The 13,287-nt window shown below is 36.4% G+C and overlaps 1 protein-coding gene across 6 annotated transcripts in view; it reads left to right on the top strand.

Annotated features, from left to right (window-relative positions):
• NCOA2 (nuclear receptor coactivator 2) overlaps window positions 1-13,287 on the top strand; it is a 269,851-nt gene that overhangs the window by 96,867 nt on the left and 159,697 nt on the right. For all 6 annotated transcript variants that reach the window (XM_082858344.1, XM_082858348.1, XM_082858347.1 and 3 more), the window contains one exon: window positions 3,467-3,523. The gene's annotated coding sequence lies outside the window, so the exon portion shown is untranslated. The remainder of the gene's footprint in view (window positions 1-3,466; window positions 3,524-13,287) is intronic.

Genomic DNA, 13,287 nt, shown 5'->3' with positions numbered 1-13,287 from the left:
AGCCCGCGTACTGCAAAGAAAAAAAAAAAAAAAAAGTTGAATTATCTGTTTTGTTATTGTAAGAGTCCTTTATATATTCTATATACATCCTTTATTAGATAGTTATTTAGCTCTTTATATTTTCTAAATACATGTATGTTATCAGATAATTATTTTGCCAATATTTTCTTTCAGTCTGTGGCTTTTTGCTTTCTAGTCTGTTGTTTTTTTTTAATACGTCTTTATTGGAGTATAATTGCTTTACAGTGTTGTGTTAGCTCGTGTTTTCATTTGTTAAATGACTTCTTTTGAAGAGCAAAAGTTTTAATTTTAAAGGAATTCAGTTTTGTTTTTTCCTTTTATGGTCTTTAAAAATTTTTTTTTCCTCTATGCCTTTAGGTGTCATACCTAAAATTTTTTTGCCTAATCCACAATAATTTTCTCCAAGTGCTTTCTTCCACGAGCTTTGTAGTTTTAGTTCTTACTTTTAGATCTATCATCCTATCTGTTTTGTGTTAATTTTTATACAAGGTGCGAGGTAAATGTTGAGGTTCTTTCCCCCTCCCCCGTATGTATAATCAGTTTTTGGTACCATTTATTGAAAAGACTGCCCTTTCCTCATTGAATTACTTTACCACCTTTGTTGAATATGAATTGATATAAATGTGTGGGCCTGTTTTTGGACTCTGTTCTCTTCCGTTGTTTATCCTTATGCCAGTACCCTACTGCTTTGATTATTATAACTTTATTGTAAGATTTGAAGTCGGGTAGTATCTTTCAGCTTTTGGTGTAGTCTTAAAGTGGTCCCCATTCAGAACTTTCCCAGCAGGCTCATTGTTTATACATCGTCTGGGTGGTTATGGGCAGATGACACTATTAAGACATCTCAGGGAAAATCACTTTTACTTCGGGTAGGGTAGGCCTGACATTACCTGTCACTTTATTGAGTTACCTGTCACAGCTAGCAGCATTTAGCAGGATCACACTTGCCATAATCATAATTATGTGTAATGCCTACCATGTACCAAGTGCTTTATGTAATTATCTCATTTGATACTTCCAAGGTGCTGCGAAGAGGACATCATCATCCTCATTTTATAGTTGAGTCCACAATAACATTTCCTAGGTCACACAACTAAGCAGCTGCTAGTGATGGAACAATATTAACAGCAGCAGTATTCACATGAGAAAGCCAGGTTTTGAAACCTCACCTGTTCGATGGTCTTAACCCTAGGTTCTCTCAACTGCTCCAGGCGGCCCTCTTCATGGAGAGGAGGTTTATCTCTTTAGTTTATACAGTGGAAATAGTAGTGGTAGTAAGAGAGAAAAGGACGACATGCGTGTATCCCTGCCTTTTCTTGCAGTGTTCCTGTCTTTCCTTCTGTCAGTCTGCCGGTGACAGAAGGCCCAGGGCGGTCTTCCCCTCTCCATCCCTTGAAACTCCTAAAGTAGCTTCCTGAAAGCTATCTGGACTCGTAGATGAGAAGGGGGATGCCGATTTATTATAGGTGGTCAGTGCCCGTACTTCTGCTTTAAATAGCTATTTTTTTCCTTTAGTGACTTAGAAAACATTTTATAATTCTATGTTTATAAGTATTTTGTTAATTCTTCTGGTTTAAAATGTTACACCGAGGTATCATACTATACTGTGGAAATGATTCACGTCTTCTATGTTCATGTCCATGTGTATCTTACTTTAGTTTGGATTCATTAGCACTTTTTCCTCATTATATTAGCACATTCATAAAAACCTTCTGAGTGGTATAGATCAAGCAGTAATTGTTTAATATCATCATTCACACTCACATCACAAGTTTTAACTGTTGACTGTTGCGTAGTGTGATGTCCTCGAGCACATTAGTTGTTGGTATAGAATTAGAATGGGCTTAAGTAGGCCGGCAGTGCTGGAAAGAATTGATGACCCCTGTTACGTAACAGTTTACTGCTCACCACTCACAGGCTGCCACTTGAGGAGAACCCATTTGTTTTATTTACTGTGATAACCTCTTATCTGCATACAGATTTCCTTTTGTTTTTCATGAATCATCTCTGCCTAATACCCTAGCTGCATTTCTTTACCTGTGATGGTCTCCGGATTGATCAGGTCCTGGCAAAAACCAAAATGCATTTTTTCCCCATTTCTTTCCCCTTTATGAAATCAGATGTTGCTAGTGCCCTAGAAAAAATGGCAGTTTGGGTTATTAAATTAACATTAGCTTTTTTCTACTATTAGGTTCTATTTATTATTCTAAAGAGTAAAGGGCGCATCAGAAAGTTAATACTCTTAAGTCTGATAATGAATCCAAGTATGAATTATTACCAATTGGTGTCACCTGAAGGAAAAAAATGCAGTTGTAAAAACATTCCTTGAAGCTGATTAAATCTAGTAGTACATACTAGTTAAAATAAAGACATACTACTACTAGTAGCAGTCAGGCAGTTTTTCTTAGGTCCATAATATACACAAGAGTGGTAAACATTAATCCACATAAAATATGATAGGCACATATTGGTTGTGTTCGTATTACTGACTGTGCATCTTGGAAATAAATAAACTTCTTTGGTACAGTGGAAGTGATCCTTGTGTGGATCAGAGAAAGTGCTGCACAGTCCTTCATGGCTAAGTTCTTTGTTCTCAAAGATACACACCCAGATGAATCTCGGTTGCCCTCATTATTGAAAATGTTCAGTTCTTCCTTTTCTTATCCACTCTTACTCATGCAAATTGTCATATATAGCATCATTTTTTTTTTTTTTGGCCGTACCACGTGACTTGCAGGATCCTAGTTCCCTGACCCGTGGTCAAACCCGGGCCCCTGGCAGTGAGAGCAGCAAGCCCTAACCACTGGACTGCCAGGGAATTCCCTATAGCATCATTTTTACATCATTTTACACAAGATTTTTTTTTTGAGATGAATTATTCACTTTTAAACGTCTTTGTTTAAGCAATCATGACATAGGTTTTTATTTCAATAATTTCAAGCCTTTCTATTCCATATAGGCAAACTATAAATCACAGCAAATTAGGATCAGTATGTGAACTTAATTAATTAATTAACTTGTTCATTCATTCATTCATTCAGCAAACATTTCCTGTGTACTGTGTTACTGTGGGCTGGGCATTGGGCTAGGAGTGCAGTGTGGAAATGGGTAGCTCAGGCGTCCTCTGCTTTTATTCAGCTTTCAGTGCTAGTGATTAGACAGGCAGCTACCAGGAAGTGTAATAAGTGTTATGGCGGGCACTCAAAATTTGTTGGGTAGACACCTCATAATTCACACTGAAATGTAGCCTTATGTGTCTTACATTAGTTTGTACAAATAGAAGTAAGGTAGCAGGTCGTCTTCTCGATTTACCATGCAATTTAATGGAGAGATGTTATTAATGAGTATTATTTGTATATTGGTTGTAAAAAATCACATCCACTCTAATGAGTCTAACAGGATTCTGCGTTTTTTATTCATATTTGTTTGTTTCTTTATATTGCAGATTTCTCTTGGATTTGGCTACAACTTTATAGATCTTCTGCACTGTGTACAGGCACAGGTGAGTTTAAAAGTAAGCTTTTCTGTTGGTATATTTTGATTTTTAAGTAAAATCAAACATTTAAAATTATACTATTTATAGTTTAGCAAAATAATACGTAAGTAAAATGAATATAAATTTTAAAAGTGTTGTATATTTGTCTACATTTGTTTTATTATGAAAACTCACTATGAATGTGTTGGAAATGGTATTTGGAGGTAAAATGACCATATCTGTTTATCAGTGTTTACTGTGTGTATTTGGGAAGAGTTTACATTTACCCATTGGATGAGGTGAATTATCATTTCATAGCCTAGCAAAATGTTTGCATTTATTTTTATATGTAAATTAAAAATTGCTTGCTATAGATTTTGGCATCAAATTTCAGTCTTATGTGGGTAGATTTAATGAGCAGGCCTTTCTGGTCCAACCAGTCTGAAATAGCTTCTCAATCACTCCTTATCACACAACGCTGATTTATTTTTATCATAATGTTTATGATCATGTGATGTATTCTTATTTTTAGTTTCCCCTACTAGAATATAAGCTCCATGAACATTGGGGCCATTTTTCTCTTATTGAAAACAGTATCCATAGCCCTTAGGATAGTGTTTATTGTATGGGAAAGACTGAATAAGCGTTTGTTACCGTAATTATTGGGTAATACATAGTAAGAATTTATTTATATACAGAGTAATTGAACTCTGCATCTGTAAATACAAAATAGAAATAGCTCCTTATACTTATTTCTAAATATGAATTTATATCAGATACTTCGAGTATATCGCTCATAAATGTTCAGAGAAATTACCTGTGTTACATATTTTATGTACTCAAGTATGATTAATCAGGGTAGAATTCAGAGGATAATGCTTCCAATTCTGTATTTATTTTGTCACCACCGTAGTAGGTTCTTAGGATCAAGTGACGGGTAAACCTGAAGCAAATGTGGGAGCTTCTCACCTCCTTACTCCATCATGCTGCCATTTGGAAATGTTTTGTGTTATCTTTATGGAGAGCAAAGTACCAACATATTTGACATTAGTTGTCCAGTTTTAATCTCTGAAAGCCAAATAAGCTAAAAATTTCCCACTACCTGTCATTTCATACAAAATGTAATTTACTTAGGTTATTTTATTTTTGTAGATTGGGGGGAATTTTGGGTCATTTTTCTGCCCTCTGTATTGATGTTTGAATTCATTATCGAAGGAGCCACCCATTTCCTTTTGTCTTTGGCAGTTTTCTTTAAGTGTTCCAGGATGTTAGTCGCTACTGTTGGGTTCATGTCTTTTGTTTTTCGTATGTGTTGTTTTTTGATCTGTTTCACCTTCTTCAGGCATTGGTTTCTCCTTCCGCCATCATGGTTTTTCATTTATAAAAAGAACTAAGTTTGAACTTTAGGCTTTTTTTTTAAGTAAAATTTTAGGAATTACACAGCCATTTCTTATTCACATCTAATTTACAAGTGCAATTTGCAGAGACTCCTTCGATAACACTAAAAACAGCAGCTACTACTTATTGCTCCCTCACTGTGAGCCAGGCATTATATAAGTGCTTTTCATTATCTTCAGAATAACAGATAAGGAAATTGAAGCTGAGAGAGGTTAAGTGACTTTCCCAAGGTCATATCAAGTAAGTGGCAGTTTGCCACTCTGAAGACTTTGATCTTAACCCCTGAGCTCCATTTTCTGCCTAAATAGCCCTGCATACGAGCATATTTGTGGCAATAAACGTAGTATAGGAAAATCATATTCATATTTGAGGACTTAAAAATTAATTTTAAAATCAAATATTATTTTGCTTATATTTCATTAGTAGGTCTTAACTGCTAACCTTTATTTCAAACTGAAACATGATGACTCATTTGAAATTTAATGATGACCTAAACAATTTAAAGTTCTACCTTGGCACTTTAATTTCATACTCACTTTTGGGGGGCAGGTACCTGGCAGACCACCATTTGGATTGCTTTTTTTGTTATAAACATGGTATGCTATGAATCAGCATTCCTTCTCCCTTGCAATATTAGAAACTTCAGGTTATGAGTGGCATCTGTGGTTTGTTGGATGAATCACTTTTCCTGCAGAGAACAGGTTGTGTGAAATATTGTGACTATAGAATTACTTAGAACCCTTATCTTGGAAGGTGTAATAATTTATGTCTCTGTGGGAAATATTTTAATTATTTAAGAAACGAAGTGACATAGCTTTGAGGTAAAGCAGGGTTGGTTCAAATATAATTTCAGCTTTCCTTGTTTAGTTTATTTTCAAGGCTGAGTAGGAGATGTTATATAGAAATATTTTGAATCTTAAATGTACAATATTGTGGACAAAATGTTCTTGAAGGAGGTGTTGTTGAATATAGCTTAAAATTTTGATTTGAAAACATGATTAAGTATGCTTCGTCACACTTTCCTAGGGATTCTATCTGTGAGTGTAAATGCAAATTCCAGGTTTGAGTATAGGGAAATGAAATTCTGTAGTTTGAATTTAAAAAGACAAAATTTATTTAACAGGCTGAACTGTGCTTCCTAATCTACAGCTATATCAGTGTTTCCATTGCAGTCTCACATTTTAAGCATTTTTAAAGTTGGCCAATAAAATTTTGTCAGAATTGATAGTCAAAACAGGAGCAAGTGTTAGATAAATCTATTTGACAGTATAGCCTTGAAATGTAATTTTCCCTTTGCCATGGAAACCTGAACTCACTGTGGATTCATATATATTTTGGATTTATTTATAAGTACATTTTCTCTATGTTAGAGATACCTGGGGTGAGAGGACAGGGCGACATGGGTGAGTGAAGAATTGTTCACACATACTAGGTAGAGCTCAACTCTTCAGTACTAACATGTAGAGAGAGTTCTCCAAAGTACAATGAAGCATCATATACTTCTTGTGATACTAATACATTCTGTTGTTAAATACTAAACATGATATTAAACGTATCAAGACATAAAAGAAATTATGTCCATATTGATATGGCATGATTGAAAGTACATTTCAAATGAATATTTGTTGGATTTTGAATTCCCTCTTTGTTCATAGATGTGAGAAGATTTGTGATTAGGTGTCTGATTTAACTGAGAGTGTATAAATTCCCATGAAGACGGGCAGCTTGATTTGAGCTACAAATCTGAGATTTTGAGCAGTGTCCCCTGAAAATCAGTATTATTCTAAACAAAATTTAGTAGATTTAACTATATCTCTTTTGCTTTAGGCAGAAATCTGCCAGCATTTAGTTGTGTTGCTATTTTTGTGCTGTTTCCTTCAGATGTCAGCATGGTAGGCACTGTGATTTGGAAAATAAATATTTTGACAGTTGACAAAATGCCCTCAGTCATTTAGCTATTCAGACGAGGATCCTAATCCTAGCCCCCCTGGATGGAACCCTCTGCTCCTTGTATGTAGAATGGACTGCTGAACTCAGGACAAAATAGGCTTACTGGTGGGTTGAAATTATCTTCCAGTGGGTGTTATTAATACAAAGCCACAGTTGGAAACTGTATGACAGGCCAGTTTTTAAAGCATTTTTACTCTTCCATTTTCCTCTTTTTATGCACACATTCATGTAAACACATTGGCTTAGTTTTCCCCATAAAACTACATTCATTCAGCACCATTAACTCTCCTTTCTCTCTTCCCTCTTTCCTTTACCCATCCTCCTTCCTTTTGACTCTCTGTTCTTTCAGAAGATTATTTATCTCGTATTAGTCTGTTCTGAGTGCTATGGGAAATATAAAGAATAACTACCAAAGATTGTTAAACTGGAAAAGGAGTATCTGTGCCACTTTAACGCCATATTTCCTTGCTCGTTCTTTTTACGTTGAATTTTGGCTTTCTGATTTTTCTCTTAAAGAAAAAACTGAGCCTTGTTTTCTGAATTATATGTCTGTTTCTACTAAAAGCCTTAATCTATCCATGGGAGTAGAGGTCAAGGCAACAGCAACAGCAACAAAAGCCGTCCCTCCTAACCAAATGTTTTGTTTGCATGGCGTTACCTGCGCTTCCAAAGTGTGCTCCTGGGCAGGTACACACCTCGTGAGATAGGTGTGTTGTGCCAGGTGAGGTTGAGACAGTCCCAGAATCCAGGCAGTCCACGTAGAACAGCGGTATTGCGATTTCCATAGGCACAGCCAGGCCAAGTGATGTAAGCGTAGTGCATTGCTAAAAGATTTACCAGAGATACGGCAGAACCTGGTTTCTTTGGCTCATCCAAATGCTAGAATTGCAAGATTTAGAATTACAGCAATTCTCAAGCATCATTTTTTTAGATAATTCATAAGGATGTTTCTTGGATCGTAAATTGGGATTCAGTGTAGAGAGATTTCACTGTGAGAGCACTGTGTTTTTTTAATTGAAAAATTCTAAGTGTGACTCCTATCAGCATCGCTGGTATTCTTTGGAAATAATTATAATTAAGAGTATTGCCAGTCTGTACCTTGTGTAGATCTTTCGAGTTAGCGTGTCTTAGAGGAAGTGGCACTGGAGCCAGAATCTTCTGAGAAACAAGTGGACTCCGGTTTCTCAGCTGTGCTCTTCTGTGCTGTAGTACAGGTGTGTGCGTGCCCAGGAGTGGGGAGAAGGGGCTGCAGATGGTTAATAAAACGTACATTCTCCTGCCTTGTTTTTTGTTGTTGTTATTGCTTTTAGATTTCATTTCAAACTTGTATATTCTACTTACCTGGATAGCAGAGTTGTTAGCTTTAGGGAGAAGGTCTGTGATAAGCAGAATTTCATATCTGTGCCACCGTAGTAACAAATACATGGCATTTGATTTGGGGTCAGTTATTAGGTGTTTTAGTTATGCTCTTCATTTTCATTTTGGAAGAAAGTGACAGGTACATGTTATTTTCTAGACAGGTGTTGAATTTGAGTCAGCTGACCTTGCCAGAATTTCCTTTAAAGAGAAAAGAGCGAATAAAATCAGGCTGCTTTCATTAAACACCTCATAGTTTATTTTTGAAGCATAGATCATTTATGTCATTCTCCACTGTTCATAACATCTAGATGTAAGGGATAAATTAAACATTTATTTATAAAATTATCCATATCTATAAAATTAATTACATTTCCTCCTTCCCTCTCTCCCTCCCTCCCTCCCTCCCTCCCTTCCTCCCTTCCCTCCTCCCTCCCTCCCTCCCTCCCTTTTTTTTTCTTCTTTTCTGTGATTCTTTGCCATTAAGATACAGAGATTTCCACTGAAGACTTCTCTTGCTAGCTTGAGACTCAGAAAAACAAGACATAACCAGAGAATTTAACAGTAAATGTTGCAACTTGTGATTTTAACCTAATTCATGCATTAGGTTGTCTAAGCCTTGTTTTATTACTTGATGAATGATTCATGGGTGTCTACAATCAGTGGAAATCTATTTTTTGTTCTAGTCACAGCTACACTTCTGCCTTCCCATCCAAAAAGATCCAAGGGAGAGGAAGAACTATGTAGCATTCAATAATGGCTAAGTAGGAATTTAACCATATACTAGAGATGTATGTATTCCAGTTTTGGAGGATCTCTTAAGTGCATGTCTCCATGCAAGGTTGAGATTGTGGGGCCGCAGTCTGTAGACTTGTTTGCCTTCACCACTTTTGGAAGTATTCAAAAATATTGAATTAATTTAGAATTGATTAAGTTGAAGACTTTGCTTTCTTTAAACCACAGTTTTGACCTTTCTGGTGCCAGTTACATGAATTCCATAAGCAGAAATCATACATTTAAAATTTTGTGGTCTCCACCTAAAGGACCGGAAGTCTGTTAGCTGTCAGTATCACAGAATTGGAGCCCAGTTTTTACTGTACCTCCTTGAGAAGAGAAAAGGACTGAAAAAGCAGGAGTGTGATGAGCTGGGGTAAACTTCAGCAGACAGATGAGTGCGAGAGCTTATAAAAGACCTGCCAGTGCCTTATATGAATACTGAGACTTTGAAGTCTTTACCTAAACTATAAGAGAATACCTTTGAAGAAACAACTGTGTCATAATTATTGAATTGGTAGCTTAAGTTAGAATAGAGAAAGCCGGGGCCGGAGGAAACAGTTTATTTCGCAGTTTCTTTCAGTTCTTTGTCACTGAGAAGACGATTTGATCTAGATTTCTAATTCTGCCTTTGATGTGGCGGTTTTATTACAGTCCAGAAAATGAGCTGTTTCCTAGGTTATAAGATAGAGTGTGAAAATAGAAGATAGTTTTGAACTAATGTATTTTGAAAACTATTTGGTGGTTACTCATGCTCTTATATTTGAATGGAATGGAAATGGAAAATTCCTTTGACTTAAAACATCTGCTAGACAAATTAGGTTGGTTTTATGAGTTTTATTTATATACAATAGTAGACTTTGTTTTATTAGCCCAGTGGAATCTTGGTTTTCGATTTTCTTTGAAGCTAGATGCTTTGGAACATTAACATTTTTCTCTAATGTAGAAGTTAGATGTTTATTGTTGATGCTGCTTCAAAATATTCCCAACGTTTCATAAAATCTTTATGGTCTAACAGGTAAGTTATTACTTCTTTGAACTCGTTCGCTGACATATTTATATTATATGTCAAGATCTGGTTCAAACTTTCTCTTTAAAGTGTCTTTTGAAAACATAAAATCTTAGCCTTTGTAACATAGTGCTGTTAGCTTTTTTTTTTTTTTTTTTTTTTTTTTTTTGCGGTACGCGGGCCTCTCACTGTGTGGCCTCTCCCGTTGCGGAGCACAGGCTCCGGATGTGCAGGCTCAGCGGCCATGGCTCACGGGCCCAGCCGCTCCACAGCATGTGGGATCTTCCCGGACCAGGGCACGAACATGTGTCCCCTGCATCGGCAGACGGACTCTCAACCACTGCGCCACCAGGGAATCCCAGTGCTGTTATCTTTTAAATGTATTTTGATTTTAGCATATCCTAAATGCCAGTGCCTATTGCTTTAAACCATCATGTGTGCTCACTATATTTATCTGTTTCCCATCTTTTAATTTTTTTTTCTCCGAAACCTTTCACAGCACAGTGGCTGTCATCAAAGCCGTTCAGCCCCAGAGCCAAATGCTGCCTGCAGTGCTAGCAGCAGTCCCCACGGATATTCGAGGTGGCCGTCCTTGAGTCCTGAGGGACCCAGGAATGCCACACCAAGGAGCTTACTTACTTCTTGACCGTTCCTGACCCTAGGGATAGAAAATAGGAGGCATTTACGTATTATCTGTTTATTCCCATAAATTTGATATCTTTGGCTTATGGTATTTCTACTTCAGTGTTTTTTTACTGTCATCATTACTTTTCCTGAGGTCTCTGTTGATTAAGGGTCCCGTTTCCTACTAAATTTCAAGGGCTGATTATGAAAATAACATACCTGATCATTTGTTTATATACTACGATGAGATTTCATGAGGTAAAGTTTTCACAGTGTTTTGAAGTAGTGATAAATGTAGGTTACCTTGAGGGGTAGAGAGAAAAGGAAAAACAAACATTTACTATTACTTTTGGCAAGACATGGTTCTTGGCCTTTACATGTTTTGTATCCATTTGAACTCTGGATAAATGCTTTGTGTCAGGAATTGAAGTATGTTTTGATCATGTCTAAATTCTCTTTGATTGAAGTCAAGACTAAACCACTTTTTATTTTCAAAGCATTTAAATTTTATATCCTGAGCCATAATGTCTGTAGTGAAACAGAACTTTGTGTCTTTCAACTCATCTGCTTTTAATTGAATCTTGTAACAATTGCAAAGACATTTTGTGCCACCTTCTATATTAGTTGAGGAAAATGATTCTTATCTCAGAAAAGGAAACTTGATTAACTGGTCCCGTCAGATACTACAAAATGAATTTTGTCAGAAGTGCTCAAAAGATGAGAATCAGGAATATGAAGGAAATTGAGTTAGACTCATCCTACGTCATTAATATTTTTTTCCTTATATAGAGCAACATGTCATTGTTTCTTTTTTTTTTTCATTTTTTGTTCATAGAACATTTTTAACGTTACTGCTGCTCATATATGGGCATGTAGCTTTTCTGTGTCAGTGTGTCATTAGATATATAAATTTGTTTTATGTAAAAGAACATTACTGTATTACCAAAGACTGATAATTATGAGGGGACCCCAAACAGGTAGAAAGTAGGACATGAACACAAATTAAGGCTTAAATGTTTTAGTCATCTATTTAATTGAACGTACAGTTTACTTATATTTGATTAAATGTCATAGTTATAGGCCAGTCAGCAATGTGGGTTTCAGTACAGAGACATAAATGTGGAACCAAGTATTATCAACACAGATCCTGTTTTAATCCTAGTACTAATGTAATAGAAAGTTCTTGGAACTGAAAGATCATTTATAATTGCTAGTGTACATATTGTTCTTATCATGAGCCAGGTAGTGTTCTAAGCTCTTCCCATAATGATCCACATAACCCTCAGATGAAGCCTGGTTAGTAGCTGCTGTTATGATCTCGCTTTAGAGATGGGGAAGGAAGCCACTGAGAAGTCCAGTGACTTACCCAGTGATGTGCACCTAGTTTAACCAGCTAGTTAGAGGCAGAATTGGAAATCAAACCCAGTCTGTCATTGGTAGTCTTTTGCCTGTGAATGTTTGTTCTCTTAAAAAATAAAGAACAAATAAACGGACCGTCCAAACAAAACAAAGAGAGAGTAATTTCAAAATAAAGTTTCGAGCCAACCTTCTGAGTATGGGAAAGAACATGACAAGGCTTAGCGTTGTACGTGCTGTCCCATTGCTCCCACTGGGGGTCTGCGGCCCACAAGGTTGCTAAATTGTATACTATATCAGAAATGATTATCTGACATTAATTAATAAAGGGAAATGCAGGTCACAGAAATTACGTTAAGCTGGCTTCAAATGAGGTTACACAGATAATTCATTCAGTGGGATTTGGATTTAGATGTTTTATTAACATGGGTTATTCTGTTTCAATGGATGGGGAAAGGGCTACCTCACTTACTTTTTCATGTTCTTCTCTTTAAAAATAACCTTAGGGCTTCCCTGGTGGCGCAGTGGTTGAGAGTCCTCCTGCCGATGCAGGGGACGCGGGTTCGCGCCCCGGTCCGGGAAGATCCCACATGCCGCGGAGCGGCTGGGCCCGTGAGCCGTGGCCGCTGAGCCTGCGCGTCCGGAGCCTGTGCTCCGCAACGGGAGAGGCCACAACAGTGAGAGGCCCGCGTACCGCAAAAAAAAAAAAAAAGGAATTTCCTGGACTTCCCATATTAAGAAATCCTATGACCTTTTCACACAAAGAGAAGATGTTCCATTCAAAACCAAATTTCAGTTATTCAGAAAAAATTATATTTCTAAGAGTGACTAGAGAATTCTTTCAATTACTTTACAAAAAGCTTAATTTATATTGAAGAACAGTTTCTATTTCATGTTGACTGTATTATATTTTAGATAATCATGATCTAAATGAACAGATGTGGCATTTACATTTTATAAAATGTCTAAAAATTAGGCTACCCTCCCTCTCAGATTTCTCCCAGTTTCTTTTACACAGGTTCCCAGTAGGATCCGTGCTTAGTGTTTTTAGGTGCTTATGAGTTTTTGTGATATAATTAACAGTATTCACGATGAACACAGAAAGAAGTTTTAATTACTTACCACCTCAAATTTACTTTATTCGCAGCTGCCAGTTTCCTTTCTCTCTTTTCAAGCTGTTTTTTAAGCAAATACAAAATAATTTAATTAATACTGTGACATATGGTTTCAGTGTTTTAATAATTCATGCTGTTTCTTAAAGCACTGATTAAATCTACCCTTAAAATTTTTATTCTGAGTCTTTATTTGTATTCGTAACTCATGG

The sequence above is a fragment of the Leucopleurus acutus genome (genome assembly GCF_964270905.1).
Source record: "Leucopleurus acutus genome assembly, chromosome: 17".
Lineage (NCBI taxonomy): Eukaryota > Metazoa > Chordata > Mammalia > Artiodactyla > Delphinidae > Leucopleurus > Leucopleurus acutus.
Note: the sequence above shows the minus strand (reverse complement) of the source record. Positions and strands in the feature narration are given on the sequence as shown.